At 37.3% G+C, this 19,854-nt stretch overlaps 1 long non-coding RNA gene across 1 annotated transcript; it reads left to right on the top strand.

The window, feature by feature from the left end:
* Positions 1-8,381: 8,381 nt before the first annotated feature.
* Positions 8,382-18,248, top strand: LOC139828097 (uncharacterized). The gene is made up of 3 exons (XR_011739324.1): positions 8,382-8,551; positions 13,914-14,035; positions 18,016-18,248. It is a non-coding gene; the product is annotated as an uncharacterized lncRNA (long non-coding RNA).
* Positions 18,249-19,854: the final 1,606 nt, after the last annotated feature.

Here is a 19,854-nt window from a genome sequence, read left to right as displayed (position 1 = left end):
CCCTTCCTCCACTCCTGTGAGGATGCTGTGGACCACAGTGAGGTCTCCCCTAAGTCTCCTCCGCACTGAACAAACCAAGTGACTTTAGTTGCTCCTCATATGGTTTCCCCTCTAAAAGTTTCACCATCTTTGTGGCTCTCTTCTGGACACTCTCCACTAACTTAATATACTTTTATTATAGACTGTGCCACAGAAAACTGCACACAGTGCTCCATGTAAGGCTGCACAAGTGTAGAGTAGAGTGGGACAATCACCTCCCTCACCCAGCTGGTAATGCTATGCTTGACGCACCCCAGGACACGGTTGGCCATCTTGGCTGCCAAGACACACTGTTGGCTTCTGTTCAACTTGCTGTCAACCAGAACCCCCAGATCCCTCTCTGTGGAGCTGCTTTCCAGCATCTCATCCTCCAGTCTGTATGTACAGTCAGGGTTGCTGTGTCCCAGGAGCAAAATCTGGCACTTGCCCTGGTTAAACTTCATGCATTGGTGGTTGCCCCGTTCTCCAATTTGTCCAGATCCCTCTGCATGGCCTCTCTGCCCTCGAGAGTGTCGACAGCTCCTCCCACTCTTGTGTCATCAGCACACTTACTTAGTATTCCCTCAAGTCCTGCATCCAAGTCATTTATGAAGCCAATAAAGAGTACCAGCCCTATGACAACCTTGAAGAGCACTTCTCATCCTTAGCAGAACAAGGGGCTATGTTATGCCTTAAATGTCCGGTTTTTGTTACTTTGGGAGGAAAAGATAGGTGACATCTCGTCTTATGTTTCCCAAAGTTTTATGGCCATGGAGGCAGACACCTTGTAAGATAAGGGCAATTAACAGTGTTGCCATGAAAAGCCTCATGGCCTGATTGGGATGATAGAGATGAACCATCTGTCGGACAATCACCTACCAGAAGAAACCACGAACCAACAACTACCCCTGACGAGCAAAGCAACTCACTTCTGGTCAGTACTGTGAACTTTCCCCTAGTTTGAAGACCCTAGACCCATTTCCAGAAGAGTCTTCCTAATTAGCATGAAGACCGAGCAGAGGGAGGAGACGAACCACCCTCTCCTATCTCACATGTAAATGAAATGGGCTATAAAATCACCTCATGTATGATATGAGTGGGTGGTGTGTAAATCTTCAACGCCTCCCAACCTCCAGAGGTCGTCATGGGACCGATGTACAGTGGAGTGGTGATATCTTGCTCGCTCTCTCTCTCTCTCTCTCCCTTTCTCTTTCTGATATCTTAGGCTTCCTCCCCTCTCTCTCTTTCTGTTTCTTGAACATATAAAAGTAATATCGTTGTAAGTTCTGTTTCTAAAGTCTTGTTAAGTTTTGCATTACAGTTACTAATTGTTGCAAATCTACCATTTTTAGAAGGGCTTTTACCATCAGTGTATGAATAAGTTTTGTGTTATTATAACATACTTTTGCCAAGTCACTAATCACTGTAATTTGTATACCACCATATTGTGGAGGGGTTTCGTTAGATGGAGATATGTTGTTGAATTAGTCAGGCCCAAAGGAATCTCAAGGCCACTTTGAGCAGCTGAGAATAGAATCTGCTGTGAGAAAGGGGCATTTCTTCATTAACAGGACCTCAGCATGGCGTGAGTCATCGGATCTATCATCGGTGGGGCTCCAGCGTGTGGACTGCCCATGATACTCATTTAGTGAATCCATGCTTGGAGCGTGGACGCGTGATTAGAGGATAGTTGCGTATATAAGGAGGCTTGTTTCTGTAATAAATGACTTTGCGTGATTCACAATGAATCGGAATGCTGAGTCCTTTATTGCTCCAACAAATGGTGACCCTGACGTGATACTCTGAACAGCGTCTCACTACAATCGGGGAAAAGCCTGGAGCAGCGCAGCCGGAGGCAGATCAGCTGGACTGAGTACGGGGTGGAGGCGTACGGACGTTCCGCAGACAAATTTGTTGAAGAAATCACCGGAAAAGGTGAGCAGCTGGGGGCAGGAAGAGGGAAGAGTGAAGTTATGGGGCAAAACATATCCTCTGAGGAACAAACCATAGCTAAACTCCTCCTGCATATTCTCTCTATGAGAGGACTTAAATATGAAGAAAGTAACATACGTAGACTGTTGGTTTGATGCAGAACTAATGGCTACCCAACAGAAGCTGAGAAGGTTTTTAAAATTGAACTTTGGGATGATATAGGGCAGAAATTATGGAATAAGATCAGCAATGGAGATGATAAAGAAGCTAAATCATTAGTAACTACATGGAAGCTTATAATTACTACTTTAAAAGATTTCAAGGCTGAACGGTCTGCTGCTGCTGAAGTTTTTGTAGCATTGCAACCTGATAAGAATCCTGAAAGTCGCTGTGAAGTTTACCTGGTTCGTGTCTTTGATACCTTCTCTACTCCATTCCCTGCTGTGCTTTCGGCACCCCTGATAGCTCAGCAGTCTGGGCCGAGGGGAAGGAAAAATGACAAGCGGGTGTCCTCCTACACTTTTACCCAACCCTGATGAGAACAGCAAGTCCAAAGGATTGGAATCAGACAACTTGCCCAAAGAACCTGTGAAAGCTGAGAATGCTAAAGTCATAGACAAGTCCTTTTACCAATTCGTATCTGCTTTTACCGCCTTTTAACCCTCCGACTTCCATGAGAAAGCAGAAGGAGTCGCTGGATAAGAACTGGGCAAAAGAACTGTGTGACAGATTAGATCAGCTACTAGCGAGTGAATCCAGCAGTCAGCAATATCAAGCTATGAGAGAAGTGCCTGAAACCAACGAAGCAGCCAAATCATTTGCAACTGTTAATCAGGGTTCCAATGAGAATTACATGCAATTTATTGACCATCTTCAAGAAACCATCAATAAGCAGGATGAAAACTTAGAAGTTAAGGAAGCACTGGTGTTGAAATTAGCAGTAGAGAATGCTAATGTTTACTATCAGCATGTTATATGCGAGTTTTACAGTACATATTATGTGCTTCTGTGTACTGTCTCTGAAAATCTAGCAACTTGTCAGGAATGTGAGTTAATTGTTTCACTAGTTGTTTTTAAGTGCACCGTAAAACCTTCTCCCCGCTTTTCCCACTCGCGCTACAAGCAGCCCTGTGCTTCCCCCGCTCCCTCCCTCTTCTCAAGGTTCTTACCTGCAAGATGGGGTCAGGAATGATTGTTTTCAGTTGTGTTCCTAAAAAATCTGTATTGGGAGGTGTTTTAAAACCTAGGAAAGCACTCGGACAAGAAATTGTTAAATCTTTTCAGACAGTTTTACAGGCGGGGCGATTTGAACTTCAACAAGCTGAGAGAGATTAACTGATAACACACAGGTCAGAAAACTTGTTAAAGTCTGCAAGATGCTTTCCTTATTAGCCTGTTTTCTTTGTGGGTATCTGTTTAAGCGTGTTGCAATTTTGGTAGGTCTTTGTTATATGGTACGATAAGTTCACAGTCTGTTAAATCATGAGATTCCGTTGACTCAAAATGTGCATTTTGTGATAATACAGAAGATCATGAGTAATTTAGTTCTTTACTGCATGAATGTGATGGTTAAATTTTGTGTGTAGTAGCTGTTATTTTTCTTTCTGGCACGCTAGCTTTATTTCGGTATCCAGACTTGCGCAACTCTGTGATAGGCTGTGTCTCATCTCGATGTGCTGGATTTGGCTCTTTTGTATGCACACCAAGTAAAGAATCCTGGTTTTGGGATAACAGTTGTAGCCCACCAGATGAGACACTAATAAAAGCCTTGCCCGGTCCAGCTTGTTGCGACAACGGGGGGGCGGGTGCCAATGGGGCTTCAGCGTGCACTGACCTGTTCTGTCAGAGAGACCCAGCGGTACCTCTGCCTGGCTGGGCAGTAAGCAGTTCAAAGGTGCAATGCAAAAATTGAGAGATTGTCTTAAATTAGTGTAACTGTGATCCATCTGCATATTTGAACTTGGTATTTGGTTTTCATATCTGATCTCAGTATTTTAATTTGCATATTTGTATTTGGTACCAAAACAATTTTGTTTGGGGAGATAATTACAAAATGGGAACCGGTTCCACTGCTAAAATTCCACCTTGCTTCCTCTTAGGATGCATCCTTGCGCATTAGAGTAATTGTTTATATTGTCATCTAGTACTTTTGAGACCAGAAAAGAATTTAAATTGTTAAGCTCTGCTTTGCATTGAAAAAAAAAAAAAAAAAAAGGAAAAAGAAAAAAGAAAAAAAAAGAGAAAAAAAGAGAAAAAAAACAAACAAACACCTAAATGGTATGATGGATGTGAACTTGGTATTGTATGAAGTTGTATTTAAAAGTTGCTGGAATGTGAACTGATTTGGATCTAGGAAAAAGGAAAAATGGGTTGATGTTTAATATACTGTATTTTGACATCTGTAAATTGTGAAAGGTAAATGGAATGGTGTATAAAACTCAACTCATTGTAACCGAGCAGTTTGCCAGAGCCTTCCACTTCGTACCAGCGATTACGCCAGTTGCGTGGCCTTGGCTACATCTGAACTGCAGCAAGAAGAGAAAGAAGAAAAAAAAAATGGAAAAACCTGTTTGCCCGCTGCTAAGCAGAGAAAGGGGGGCTTTACTCCCCCCTGCTCGTTTTTTTTTTTTTTCCCCTGGAGTATTGTCATCCATCCTTGTTGTGGCACTGTGTTGCTTTCTCAGCTTTGAATCAGGGGTTGTTGGTGATGTTTCTTTTTGCTTCTGTCTTGTTTCCTAGGTTTTGGCACATCTGGGGAAAGAGCTCATAATTTTACCTCCTTACTGAAGTCAGTCTTTTCACACTGGTCAGCTTTGGGGAGGTTAGAGCGCTCAGTGCTTCTCTGGGTCAGACTGATACTGATTTGGGTGTGGAGTGGAACCAGGTTGGTTTGATGTGGAGTTCAAACTGATTTGTTTTCATGCTGGGCTGAAGATCCTGCCATCCCAGATGGGGGCGAGAGGGAGGTTTTATTCCCCCCGCCAGCAATATTACTGCTAGAGAACTGTAATATTGCATGAAGGAATCTGAGGGTTGAAATTTAAAGGCATTACCAGTGGATTCATAGTTCTAATGAAGCTGGGAAATTAAACAAAAAAAATTTTTTTTAATAGACTTATTCTATGGTAACTGGTTGTAAGAGATTCTTAGTAAATTCACCATGCTAGTTTTTGAGGTCATGGGAGAGAACAAAAGAAAGGTTGTTTTTTGAGACCAATGGAATGCCAAATTTGGAACAAAGTTTTAATACATGAATTCTTGTAGTTGCCAGAAAGTCCTATACCTCTCTTGGGTCAGGATTTGTTAAGTAAATTGCAAGCTCAAATAACGTTCTCTGAGAATTCTGTTTAGTTGCATGGCCTACAAGAAGCTGCTTGGATGGTGTAGATCTGCTTGCTGCAAGTGAGAAATCTCCAAGGAAATTTCAAATGCTGTATTTCCACTAGTATTAACAGCCAATATTTCGATAAAGCAAATACTACACTGATAGATCTCAAACAGGACTTCGATCCGGTAAGGGAAAACAACATCCAATAAATATGACAGCCAAAATTGAGTTAGAAACTTTGAGGAATAAATTTATGAAAACCTTATAGGCTTACTGCATTGATTGGACTTGCAGATTTGTCTATTTATAGCTACAACATAGAAACAACCTGTGGCTAGCATGAGACAGTATGATGAGATTGCTAACAGACTGATATATCAATTGTCACTCTGATCAAGAAAATGCAGGGAATGAATTTAAGTCTTAATAGGCCATGATCCTTTTGTCATATATGTACCATTTGTGAAATTTAATTCTGATTTTTTGTTTTATTTGTAATCTATGTCTTTGTAAATTGCACTGGCTGGTTTTCTTAACAGGACAGCTTTTGGCATGTATAAATGTAAATTACTGCAGAACCTGCAAGTCTTTAACATCAGGTCATAGGCCATACTTGTATTTGGTCTGATCCTACATACTTGCACAGTTTTTGTTGATGGTTCTGGGAAGTCTCATAAAGCTGTAGTGGTTTGGTGTGAAGATCATGATTGGCATCATTCTGCAAAAATTATTGAAGGTTCAACCCAATTAGCAGAACTTGGTGCAGCTTTAAATTACTTAGGGCTTTTTAAGGAGGAACCTCTAAATTTGATTTGTGATTTTGAGTACGTAGTCAAGATCCAACGCATGTATCTGATTCTGAACTTTCTTTGTTTGTTTTTAAAAAAATGGGGAAGTTGGGGAAACAAAACCAACTGTCAAAAGCGTTGTATGTGATGAAATACTTTGCAAGTATGACCCAAAACCATGCTAAATCAGAAAGAACCTACATTAGTTATGGTCAAAACACTAGTCAATGGAAAAAGCCACATCAATTGATAACCTGGGGAAAAGGTTATGTTTGTGTCATTAGAGGTCAAGAATTGAAGTGGATTCCCACGAAATGGGTCAAGCCATGGTTGAATAAAGACAACAAAGATTCAATGGATACAGATGGACAGGAGGGAGATAAGTTGTGAGGACTGTTTCAGAGGTAAACCATGGATCCTAATTCAGTGTTATAGATGCTCACAGACCTGGTGGTCTAGAAGCCCATTAGCAAGCAGGTGGTGTACCTTCTGTGGAGAATGGTAATTTGAACAATCAGCAGGAGAGCAAGAAGGGTGATATTACACTTAGATAGTCAATGCAAAAATGAGGTAAAATTATGAGACATTCCTACAAAATCTACAAAATCATGCAGTTATAAATGTTCTGCTTTTAACATTAGGATTATGGTTGTGTTGTATTAACTTGTTTGATTATTCTGAATCTATTAATAAGTGCTTTAGGCAAACTAGAACAGTACATTAACAAGATTGCCATAGTAAAGTTAAGGTTTGACATATAGTTTATATGTTTTGGAATAAGTGGGTAGTTGTTTGATCTTAATTACATTATATGTAATTGTAAGTATGTTGTTAATCACGGGTTCTATGTTGCAGTATATTTCAAAGACGATTCAGCATACTGTTTAAGGGGCCTGACTAATTCAAGAACAAAAAGGGGGAATTGTGGAGGGGTTGCTTTTAGATGGAGATATGTTGTTGAATTAGTCAGGCCCAAAGGAATCTCAAGGCCACTTTGAGAAGCTGAGAACAGAATCTGCTGTGAGAAAGGGGCGTTTCTTCGTTAACAGGGCCTCAGCATGGTGTGAGTCGTCGGACCTATCATCGGTGGGGCTCCAGCGTGTGGACTGCTCGTGATACTCATTTAGCAAATCCATGCTTGGAGCATGGACACGTGATTAGAGAATAGTTGCGTATATAAGGAGGCTTGTTTCTGTAATAAATGGCTTTGCGTGATTCACATTGAATCGGAATGCTGAGTCCTTTATCTCTCCAACACCATATGCTTTTAGTAAATTCATAACTGGACCCCTGGAGTAATTGCCTTTCACTTTGCATTGCCACACAGAATTACCCAGAGTTAACTCACACCTGATCTCATCTGTTGAGTCCGGGGGCATGTCGCGTTCATAGTTAACTCATCCCTCATCCCATCTTTTGGGACGCGACAGGCCCTAAGGTGGTTCCCTGTGGAATCCCATTAGTGACTGGTCACCAACCCAACATAATCTCTTTGAGCCCAGTCTGCCAGCCAATTGCTCATCCACTGTATTACGTGTTTATCCAGCTGTATGCTGGACATTTTGTTCAGGAGGATACTGAGAGAGACAGTATCAAAGGCTTTACTGAAAACCAAATAACTCATGTCTACTGGCTTCCTGTGGTCAACTAAGTGAGTAACCTTGTTGTAGAAAGAAATAAATTGTTCAAGCAAGACTTTCTCCTTATGAACCCAGGCTGGCCAGGACCAATGCCTGCGTTGTCTTCCAGATGTTTTTCAATAACTCCCAGAATAATCTTCTCCATATTTTTTTCCAGGCACAGAAGTGAGGCTGACAGGCCTGTGGTTGCCAGGGTCATCCCTGTTGCCCTTCTTGAAGACTGGGACATTTGCCATCTTCCAATCAACTGGGACCTCTCCAGATTCCCAAGAGCACTGAAAAAATGTGGAGAGAGATCTCAGTATGACATCATCCAGATCTTTAAGATCCCTTGGATGGATCCTATCAGGCCCCATTGACTTATACAGATCCAACTTGGCTGCCAAATCAAGTTTGGGGTTGATTGGGAGTTTATCATTCTCACAGTCATGGTCCCAGAGTCCATCTTCAGTGTTGAAGACCAAGGAGAAGAAAGCAAAAGTCTCTGTTTTGTCTGTGTCCCTGTTAATAAGGTGACCATGATCATCAAGTAATGGGTCAATGTTATTTCTGGCTTTTCTTTCGTTATTAACATTTTAAAAGTCCTTTTTATTGTCCTCACAGTACTGGCCAGTTTCAACTCTAATTGAGCTTTGGTCACACAAATTTCCTCCCTACAGTGGTGAGCACCATCTCTGTACTCCTCCCATGACAGCTGACCTTGCTTCTACTGACCATATATTTTCTTTTTTGTCATAGTTCAAGAAGATACCTGGTCAGCCAAGCTGACTTTTACCTCGCCTGCAGTGACCAGCACTGATGGACCCCACCACCTTCAAAGCTTTTTCCCAGGGCCACTTGCTAAGGTCTTGCTGGCAGTTTTCCTTCCTTTAGCATAGATTTTAAACCTGACTGCTTTGTGGTCTTTGTGACCAAGGCAGCCAGAAAATGCCACTTCACCCATTGGACCCTCTCTGTTAGTGAACAGCAAATCAATGGTTGATTCCCTTACTATCTGTACCAAGAAGTTACTATCCAGATGCTTTAGGAATCTTCTGGACCTGTTTGTGCCAGCTGTATGATATTCCCAGTTGATATCTGGCAAGTTGAAGTCCACCATAATGACAAGGGCAGATGACTTAGAGGTTTCCCTTAGTTCCTTTGAGAATAACTCATCAGTGTCATCATCCTAGTTGGGTGTGCTCCCACAACAACATTGGCTTTATTTGTCTGTCCCTTAATCCTTACACAGAGGCTCTCAACTTTGCCATTGCAAACTGCCAGCTCCATGCACTTCAACCGTTCCACTACATACAATGCTATGCCCCTGCCTTGCCTGCCCTACCTATACCCTCTGAAGAGCTTGTAACCATCCATCATCACACACCAGTCACAGGTTTCATCCCACCAGGTTTGAGTCATGCCCATGACATCATGCCCGTGGGACTAGGCCAAGGTTTCTAGCCCATCTTTCTTTTTCCTCATGATGTGCACCATTAGTGTAGAAACACTAGTGTGGTTCAATGTGCCCATCACCTTGTGATACAGTCTGAAGAATCTCACTAGCATGCAGTTTGAATGATCAAAGCTTGTTTAATATCTACCAACTATAAGCACAGACCTATAGATGAAAATTAAGAAGATTTAGATCAGATATAAGGAAAAAATTCTTCACTGGTGGTGAGGCAATGGAGCAGACTGCAGCTGTGGATGCCTCATTCCTGAAAGTGTTCAAGGCCAGGCTGGACAGCGCTTTGAGCAACCTGGTCTAGTGGAAGGTGTCCCTGCTGATGGAGGGAGGTTAGAACTAGATGGTCTTTAAGGTCCCTACCAACCCAAACAATTCTATGATTCTATGGTTTCACGTGATAAATGTCTGTGAGCATTTCAGCTGTGCAACTACCATGGAATTCTTCAGTGATACACTTCAGGGAATTAAAATAGTAAAAGGAGGGGAAAATGTAAGAAGAAAGGTGAAAAACGTAAGAAGAAATTGAACAAATATACCCTTAATTGCAGGAAGGAATTCTTTTAGTGGAAGAACATCTCCTATTTGCGAAAACGATCAAAGAATTTAGTAGTTTCTATAAAAGAGTAGTGAAAACTTCATCTACTGTGATAGTAAAGAACAGAAAAATACTTTTATGAAGTATTCTAATTAAGTCAGTGAAAGAAATATGGATTTCACAAAATCTAATGATCAATGATGATGGAGGTCGTGAGGAATTGCATTGAGTATCTTTCATTTTATATTATGTTTTCCATTTTATTAGTGCTAGTAGTAGTATATTAGTATTATTTTGTTATTTTATTAAACTATGTCTATCTCAATCCATGAGTTTTTCCATTCCCTTTTGATTCTCTCTCTTATTGGGGGATGGGGATGAGGGGAGTGTGCGAGCAGCTATGGTGGTTAAATTGCTTGCTTGGGTTAAACTGCAACAACTATTTACTGCAGTCTGTCACTACAACATTCACTTATCTCCAGTTCCCAACAATTATTACTCTGCAGGCAATCATATCCTATGATAGGTGCTATCTTTAGGAATCCTTGTCCTGGAAGCTCAAGTCACTCTTTGATTGCTTTGAAGGCAATAATACTACTGTACATGACTTTAGTGAACATAGCTCCCTCAAGAAATATCATTGGAAATGAGAACAATTCTCACTGTGATTAGATAATTTTGGAGTATACAAGCAGTAATGTCACTTCTGTGGTTGCACTTTGGCACTAATTTATATTTAATACGTTTGACCTTATTTTTAAACAGTTGTCTGAATAGGTTTGTCAAAAATATTCTGGATGAAACAGCTATAACAGAAATATTATCTCTAATTTCTTCTTTTTCAAATATAAACCTTCAATTTGGATGACTCTTGTGTGTGCACTTGCATGTCTGTGTTTTTGTATTTGAGACATGCATATACAGACACATACACACACCTGTACGTAAAAATTTTGTCAGAATCACCCTATAGTTTCATGCTGTGAAAGCAATGAAACAGCTCCTTTCATGTGAAAGGCTTTTGAGATCTTTGGAGATAAGAAAAATATTTAATGGAATTATACAGGTCCGTGGTCTCAGTAATTGGCTTTTATCAATGTAAAATGGTCCTCTTTCAAAAGAGAAAAAGGGGGAGAGTAAAAAAAGAATACATTACTGTCAGCCTCAGAAAAACCATTTTGGTTCAGCAGAGAGCAATGATTATATACGAATAAACACGATGGGATTTATTTTTGACATCTAAAAGCATGATATATAGAGCTAGGGACTGCTAGTTTGCCTCTAGTAATAGTTTGCCTCTAGTAATTACATTACAAAACCTTTTCTTGATTAACTAAATACTGTTCAAAGATTTATACACATGATAAGAGAATTAAAAGAATTTGTTAGAATCACAGAAAAAGTATCATTTGAGATGTTACATAGTATTACTTAGGAATATTAGTGGCATGCCTGCAGTATGATACAAAGCAAAGTGTATCTCATAGTTGTCCTCCTAGTGACTGAAGGGGGCAAATAAAAAAGAAAAAATATATCTGGTTGGTTCTACTTCCAGTTATTTCCGTGAAAAAAAAAAAAAAAAAAAAAGGCCTTGAAAGCAGCAGATTGTTCTGCTTTTCTGATGCAGATGGCAAAGATGCAAACTTGCAAGTATATGGGCAAAAAAACAAATCAGACTTTATAACTTCAAATAATACTCTTTCAAAGGATCACAAAACATATAAATGAAAGGGAGGCACTCTTAATATATATATAATCAATTACAGATGCTACTATATCAGGGTGCAATTTCCAACCTTGATAGGCTTTTATATTGTTTGATAAAAGCCGACACCAACATTACTACAACAGCAAAGTTTTCTTTTTGATTATCCCTCATGTTGCTATGAAATATATTGCTTATTTGAATTTTGCCTTTTTCACTGATGACTTTCCCTTCTTTTTTTCTGTTTCTTTTTTCGTTATTTAATTATTCTGTTTTCTTGGCAAATTAATATTTCTGTGGAAGTAAGTCTTCCATAAATATTAACATTTCTAGGGGGTGGTATTTTTAAGAAAAGTGAATGAATAAAACTCCATAACAAAACAGACTGGTGAGTCCACTCCTTAAATCTCCATCACTAGTGCAATTGTTTAGGAAGTTAGAATTAGGAACCTGTGAATATGGCCCCTTTGAGTCAATCAAACTGGGTATTATGGAAGATTTAAGTGCTACCATACCTGACTAGGATCAAAATAGAGGAAGCATAACTATTGTAAATCCTTTAAAAAAGATACAAACTCGTGGGAGTTATGTCCTGCTTTGTCTTACTACTATGTTTTTCCTTGACTGAGAAGTAATTCTAAGATTATATACCTCTATGGTTGTGTGGATAAATGAAAAAAGGTTTTGATAGCAGAAACATGCATCCAGAGCAGGAATGGAAGAGAGTGGAAATATTAAAGTTTCAGCTGGCAAGGTGTATCACGTGGAGATAATGAAAAAAAAAAAAAAAAAAACACACCACCAAAACCAAAAACAGATAAATTAATCAGAAATCAGTATTCCTGACTAGGAAAGGCATCCATTCAATTAACCTGATGAATCCAAGGCAGTCTATACTCTATCTGCGTTACTGCCCATGCTTTGCAGAGTTGCTCTGAGTGTGAATGTTTATTGTTTACTTGATATTTCTTCCAGCCTGCACAATTGTGTTACGTGACTCTAATACTCTTATTTATTATTTTATAAAAATATATTTCATATATCAGGTCCTGATTTTCCTGCCTGAGGCTGAGGTTACAAATATGAGAAAATACCTATATATGAATTAAAGGAGAAAATCAGTACAGTAAACTTATTGCAATTTTTCTGTTCTCTCCCCCCACTTAATGCAATTCCTTCATTCTGTATACTTCCTCTGAGAAAATTTTACTACTGTGCATAATTGCTAACCTGTTTTATTACTTTGTATGTCTCACTAGAGATGTACTGCATGCTTCTTATATGTCGCTCATGGTAAAATTTAGACTTTCAAAGCTACTGCTGTATTTGACTGGTTAATTGCTTTTTTTTTTTTTTTCTTTACTTTCTACATAAGAATGAATTTGCTTTCAAGAAGACAGTAATAAAAATCTTCCACTAATAGCCAGTACTCCCTTACCTGGTATCCTTTCATATTTTTTTCCTTTTCCAACAAAATTCAACCCCCTGAGTATATGTTATTTTGTTCTTTTAACTGTTAACAACTTTACTGTAGCAATTTGTTTCAAACTTCAGGTAGGCCAGCTGGCATATAAATATTTTATTTTTATAATAAAAAATTGATGTGTTCACCTGTGCCTTGCTGTTCTGTGAAATCTAGCTGGAAATGTAGCACAATGGTTATCTTGGCAAATTATTCTTTGCTGCTATCACAACAACAACAACAAAAACAGCAATTATTACAAAGAGGAACATCTACTTTTTCTTCATGTCAGCTGATTTTGTGGTAAAGAATTGCTGATAGAGGGGTTTTTTTTTTAATTTATTTTTCTTCAGGCTCTAAAGGCAAAATACAAATTGCTTAATAAAACAAATGTCACATGCCTTTCTTTTTACTGTATGTCTGATTACAAATTATGAAGTTTTAATTGAAAACTTCTTATATGAATTATGAACAACATTTACTTCCAATCTAAAATGTACAGATTGCAGAAGGAGAAAGTAGGAAATATCATTTAGTGAATGGAAAAGGAAGCTGGAAAGTTTAATAATTTAATTTAATGTATTTATTTTTTAATTCTGCATCCTTTCAAAACTTCTCATTTTTTTGGAACGCTTTTCTTTCCTCAGAGATTGCATGGTTTTTTTTTCTCTGTCTTCTTTATTTTCTACTTCCATAGTGCTGGAAAACTTTGAAGGCTTGAGTCAGTAAGCAGCAATAGATAATCACTAGTTTTTGACAAAATGCAGAAATGTATATGAATAACTATGTGAGTAATATTATCTTTCTCAACCTGTTACATGCGGTCATTTAGACATTTTTCTATTTCTTATTATTTTCTTAATATTATTATTTTCTTAATCTTTTGGAATACTGTAATTATATTATAGATTATACTAAAGTGTTGGCAAGATATGTACATTTTTTAAAGTTCCTTACATATTGCTAAGATTTTTCTATTTTTTTACTAAAATTGACTCTTCTTACTGTTTAGTAGTTTCTAGATGTATTTACTTTAGGAAATTAACTTGTTTCAGGTATGTCTTGTGAATTTGATCAACGATTCTGGAATTAGCTTTTGAACATTTCAAGTATCAGTTTCTAAGGACTATTTACCTCGGCAGAGAACTCCTTGTATGAAGAGTTGGACTTAACTGAGGTCAGTGTGGTTTATAATTTCTTTAAATTGATATCCTATCAACGTTTTACTTTTGTCAGGATAGATTTAACTCAAGTTTTGCACTGAACATCTTGGCCACTTAAGAGCTGTATTTAAAAAAAAAAGATGGTATTTCATAGTTATTGATTCTGTCGATCATAACACTAAAAAAAGACATAGAATTTAATTCTCAGAGATCAATTTTAACCATCAGGATTTGGTGAGAATTTTATAATCCTCTATAGGCCCTCCTTTATTCTACCATTGGTAGTGCTAGCAAAAGGTTATTTCTTACCTTGTAGCCCAGTTGGTAAAAGTTCACAGAAAACATTGGCATTTTAGACCTTCTCAAAACACCACCAAGTGTTCAAGCATTTAGGAGCTGTTTGGTACTCCACCATGAGTAACTTTGTGATGTTAGAGTAGAAAATATTTGTCAGGACACAGAAGGTCCCTCCTCCAGCAAGTTTGGCCTTGCCACATTCCGATACAATGAAGCACAAAGAAGAAATACAATCCTTAGCAGGGCTGCATAATGTGTTCCTTTTTAGTTCTGTTCCATAAATCTCCATTTCCATAGCTTAGGCACTAAATTATCTGTTTCTTATTCTGTCATGTTTCCCTCATGATAATATTTCTCTTCCTCGTAACATAATGTATGCTTTGTTGATGGTTCTGGACACTAATTTCCTGACATCTCATCTTTCCTTTTTCTTGTTTGTACAAGTCTTGTTTCTATCTACTTTTTCTTTGAGGATTACTTTTATCAAATATTAATGCTGTGTATCTCCTCCAAGTAATTACTCAGTTTTACTGATAATGGTTTTGAAATGGCAAGCCTAAAGCTCAATGTAATATTTCAAGAGAGACCTACACAGTATTGCATGGAAGACTGTAATTACCTGCTTTATTTTGTGAGTGATGTTACTGTTACCATACCCCATTACAGCATTTTCCTCTTTTTTCATCCACCATCCCTTTTTAGACTTAGGAAACCTATCATCTGCAGTTCAATTTTTCATAATATTTCACATTAGTAGTTTTAGTTTTCTTCTCTATATTATCCTTGCTTATTTAAAAATACTTATATTGAAGACAAGAAATATTTTGTTAAGAATTCTACTTCAGAATAATGCTTGAGCATCTCATCACAAAGATGAATCTAACGTAAGATTTGGAGTTTGATTCAGTACTATTAAACACTTCACCAATTATTTGGTTTCTTATTTGTTATGTCATGTGTTTCCATGTCCAATTCCAAACTCTCCTCAAATATTTTTTAAAAAATTTTGTTGTAATACAAATATCAAGAGTCAGCTGAAACTCTGAGAAGCTAGTTCTAACTTATTTGGGGTCAATTACATGGAAGAAAATTAAATACCTTTAGATCTCTCTGGTCTCCACCACCTGTTACCAGGCAACTTGCAATCATGGTATAATTTGTCTGGTTTTTAAACTAGACATATGCACAGAGTGTAGGTACAAATTCAAAATTAGTAATATGCATAGGTACAAATATATTTGTTTCACAAAGTTGCAGCCATTCTCTTATGAGTAATATAATACAGCTTCATAAATTGCATGAAGTAGCCCGAACTATGATAGACTTCTTGAAATACATAACTCCTGAAACCTTTCCAAGAATTTCCTGCGTTATGTCATTTTTTTTCCCTGAAGTTAATCTTGCTTTTCTATTACAACAGTCAGTCATCGCTGTTGGATTGAAACAAAAGAGGGACAAATTTTCCTCTGGTCCTCTTTTCCATATGTGGCAAAGACTGTCAATTTTGCTTGTTAATGGTACTGAACTACTTATCCAGTTTATATGCAAAGACTGAATGAAAAATACAACAATTTAAAATGCAATCCTTTGGTGCTTCTTGTGTGTACAAGCATGTTATTTAGTCTCACAAAAAGAAATATTTCTTTTCAGTAGATTACAATCACAGTTATTTTGAAAGGCAGTAAACAATGCACTACCATTGTTTGGATCTAAGTTCAGAAGTTTAGAAAGCAATCTGTGATAGGGAAGCTGTCTCATTTTCAGAAATGTAATTCAGGTAACCCAGGGATGCATTGAATTCAAACCTAGGTACGCATAAGAAGCAATGGCAAATCTCCATCTCACTGGCATACTGCCTGTGAGTGAAAGACAAAGATGTTCAATCAGAAACTGAACCTCATAAGCTATGCCTAACTAAATGGAGTCAAAAGCTCAGTTAAACCCCTATCCCATTACAGAAATACATGTAGATATATTGCATTTGGAACACTGCACACTTAAAAGTCACAGAGAACGAACTGACAGTTATATCCATGGGATATGGGCTGACACTTGCTCATCACTCAGTACAGTGGTGTTGCACAGCCACAGTTAAACAGAAGGATCTGTTGTTAGGCAGCATGTGTTGGTACCTATGATAGTAAAAAAAGAATGAAGAAATCATGGCCTCATTGAATCTAATAGTTTGGGTTTTTTTCCACTGCCTTCATTAAGCCAAAATTACAGTTGTGTAATATGGGTTTTCCTTTCACAAATGTAATAAATTTCCAAACTCAATTTCAATGATTTATTCTCACCCATACTTTTATTACAGTTTAAAGAAGAAATATTAGGTACTTCTTCTGGCATGCATATTTTCTTTGTCAGAAGAGCTGCATGTGTTGTACAGGTGTTTTCAACATAAGATAGTACTAATCTCTGCAAAGAACTGCAAGATATTTCTCCTCCCCTTCCCCAGAACCTCAGCTTAACCTTAGAATAAGGGCTAGGAGGAGGTAAGCCTTGGTGCTTCTGAGGGCCAACCATCAATAATTCCTGCACATCCACTGTAGGTGAGGACTGTGTGTAAAGAAATTATTGAAAACCCATAGTGGCATCAGCGTTCTTGGGAGGCAATTAGCACCATATACATAACAATAAAGTTTGTCCTCTGTGATGCTCCCAACATGTTTTTTTTCAAATCTTAATTTATAGAACTTAGTTTTGCAAATATTTCTGTGTGCACTAAGTTTTATTAATGTGAATAATGTGAGGCATGTTGGTATCTTATTCACAGGATTGGGTCATATCTGTTAACAAACTACAAAAGTAATTAATATTAGGGAGGCTATGGAATGGAGTTTTTATTCTTTCAATAAATACATATGTTCATAATACAATCTCTCTAAAAGACGATGACAGTATTTACTGAGCACAAAATTATGGCAAAAATCTTTATCCTCTAGATCTAAAAATATTAGGAAGAAAACAAACACTATCAGTTTCAGATACCATTTTATTTGTACCTATATCCAAAACAATAAATGCATGTAAGAGGCAATCATGTAAAAGGCTTCAGTATTCCATACTGAAAGGGTTGAGAACAAAAAGTAAAAAGATCAAATAAGAAATAGTAGTCAGTTAGAAATAACTTGGTGAAAACCACAATATAATTCTGAAAGATAAAGTAGCTCTACAGTGCTTGACAACATTATTTTTATATGCCTTCTAGTCACAACTAAAACGGTCTTTTTCTAAATATGTGCATCCCTTGAAATATATATTACACAAGAGGACAAATTCAAAGTCACTGTGGTAGAAAGCAGCTGGAAGCAAGCAAAGCCTTTTAATGAAGTTAAGCTAAGACTCACGTTAAAAAAACATGTGATGACTAAACTCACCTTCAAATTTTTTTCTACAAAAAATATTCACCTGACAGGGGATGGATGGCAGCCTAATATTACTTCTCCTGATCTGCTAATGGATTCAAACTGCACATGCAATTGTTTAATGTAAAATCATTCTTCTTCCTTCATTCTCTTTTCTTGGGCTCTATTGCCTCTTATCCATTTACATGTTCTGTCTTCTCTTTGAGCCTATAAAATCCTATAACTTTTACTTTGTGTCTAACAAAATTGGTCCTGCTCTAGCTAATGCATCTGATCACTGCAGAAAAATATAAAATAAATAATTGTTATATTTGTATGTATATTTGCAGAACAGCAAAGCAAAAGCCTTCACAGAGTCTGAAGTACCTCCACATCTACAAGATGGATGCCTAAAATATATGAATTCTAGTTCTTCTTGAAACAGCAGAAAAATGTCAAAACAAGAAATGGGAAATTCAGTGGTAAATCAGGAGGAGGTATAAGAGGGAATATGCCACTTCGAATTAACCATTTTAAATTCTCTTTATTTTTTATTTAGCATGACCTTGAAGTCTGTTAATAAAACGACAGTATCTCTAAAGTGTTGATGTTATTTTAATTTCCCTTATAGCAGTAAGAATGAACTGAGGCTATGGGCTATGTCATTTGCTGGTAAACTAGATAAATCTTAAAGTTTATTTTCTGACTGTATACTTAATTTTTGCAATTACCTCTAAGACATGAATCTATTGAAAAGGAGAAGATATTATCTTTCAGGAAAAACATGTCATAAGTATTTTTATGAAGTATTCATAATCCTCAAAAAGAAATGGCTGTTCCACAAACATTGTCAGCTGAGAAGGTTTGCTGACAGAAACATTAAAAAAGCTGAAATTTGTTTTAGGGAAGGACTTGCACCACAAAATCATATTCATTCTTTTATTAATCAATCACAGCTGGGTGATTTTTTGACAGCAGGAGCATGCCGGACCTAATTTGATTGTCTTGTGCTTTTTCTGATTAATAAATCCTGGATAAGACAAACTTTAACGGAAAGAGTATAAAATCAGATCACTTGCACAAAGAATAGCTAGGATAAAGTGAGAAGAAAATAACGTCTTGTATGCAGATAAAGGAAAATCCATGGGATTGTATTCATACACACAAAAATTAGTTTTGTTTTGGCTGAGATGCTAATGAACAGCATTTAAACTCTCAAAAGTATTATATAAATCCCCTCAAAGCATACACATTACATAAACAGAGTATAATAGTTGAGATTTCAGATATCCTTTGAGTCTTTTCTGTACCTATTAAGTGCCTTTTTGATGGAAAGAAAGACAAACACATGGCAAGACAGGGCTCGGTAAAATGTCATATCACTTCATTCATTCCCAGTTAAAGAGATCCACAGTATCATGTAGTCTAGAGTGCATAAAGATACTGAAACTGACAAACATAACTAGAAGAATATACTGACAGTAACAGTTACTGACAGTTATTCTCCTCCTTGATATGCAATTTGCTGATACTTGATAGTGAAAGGTTTGCTGTTCCAAGAATACTAGTGTCTCTGATCTCTTCTAACCAGTTCTTCCCCAACTTGGCAGTGTCTCAGACATCACCCTGGCACATTCCCAGTTTTGTATTTGCTTTTCATGATTCTAAAGTACTTTGGGGTGGATGAGAGACCTTTTTATCACCATATACTGATGAAATGAAAAAAAAAAAACAAACCCAAAATACTCAACCTACACTAGTAATTTCCAAAATACATTGTATATTTGCTTCTAATTTTAGACTAATTAAGTTTTGATTGTAAAACTAATGCTGTTTTAATTAAGGTGTCACTGAAGAGGAACAGGTCTATAATGCAGCAAAAGCAGTCAAACAACAAAGACAATCAGAACTATAATAAGATGTTTTGGTATCTAAGTTTCTCTCTCTCAAGTTTCTTTGAGGCATTTCCACTGTTTTTTGCTCACACTCTGCTGATATCATGAAGAGAAGAGGGAGATATGGTTGTAAATGTGGTCAACTAATTTATATTGATTTTATCTTGATATAGTTGTGATCATGCCTGAGACTGCCAATTATCTCTGGATTAATTATGGATATAAATCCTAGTTGCTCTGAAAAAGACTAGTAAAATAAATACTGCTGGAATGTGGTTAGATTTCCTCTAGATC

This window comes from Patagioenas fasciata, chromosome 5 (assembly GCF_037038585.1).
Source record: "Patagioenas fasciata isolate bPatFas1 chromosome 5, bPatFas1.hap1, whole genome shotgun sequence".
NCBI classification, from domain to species: Eukaryota; Metazoa; Chordata; class Aves; order Columbiformes; family Columbidae; genus Patagioenas; species Patagioenas fasciata.
This window is presented reverse-complemented; position numbering and strand designations above follow the sequence as displayed.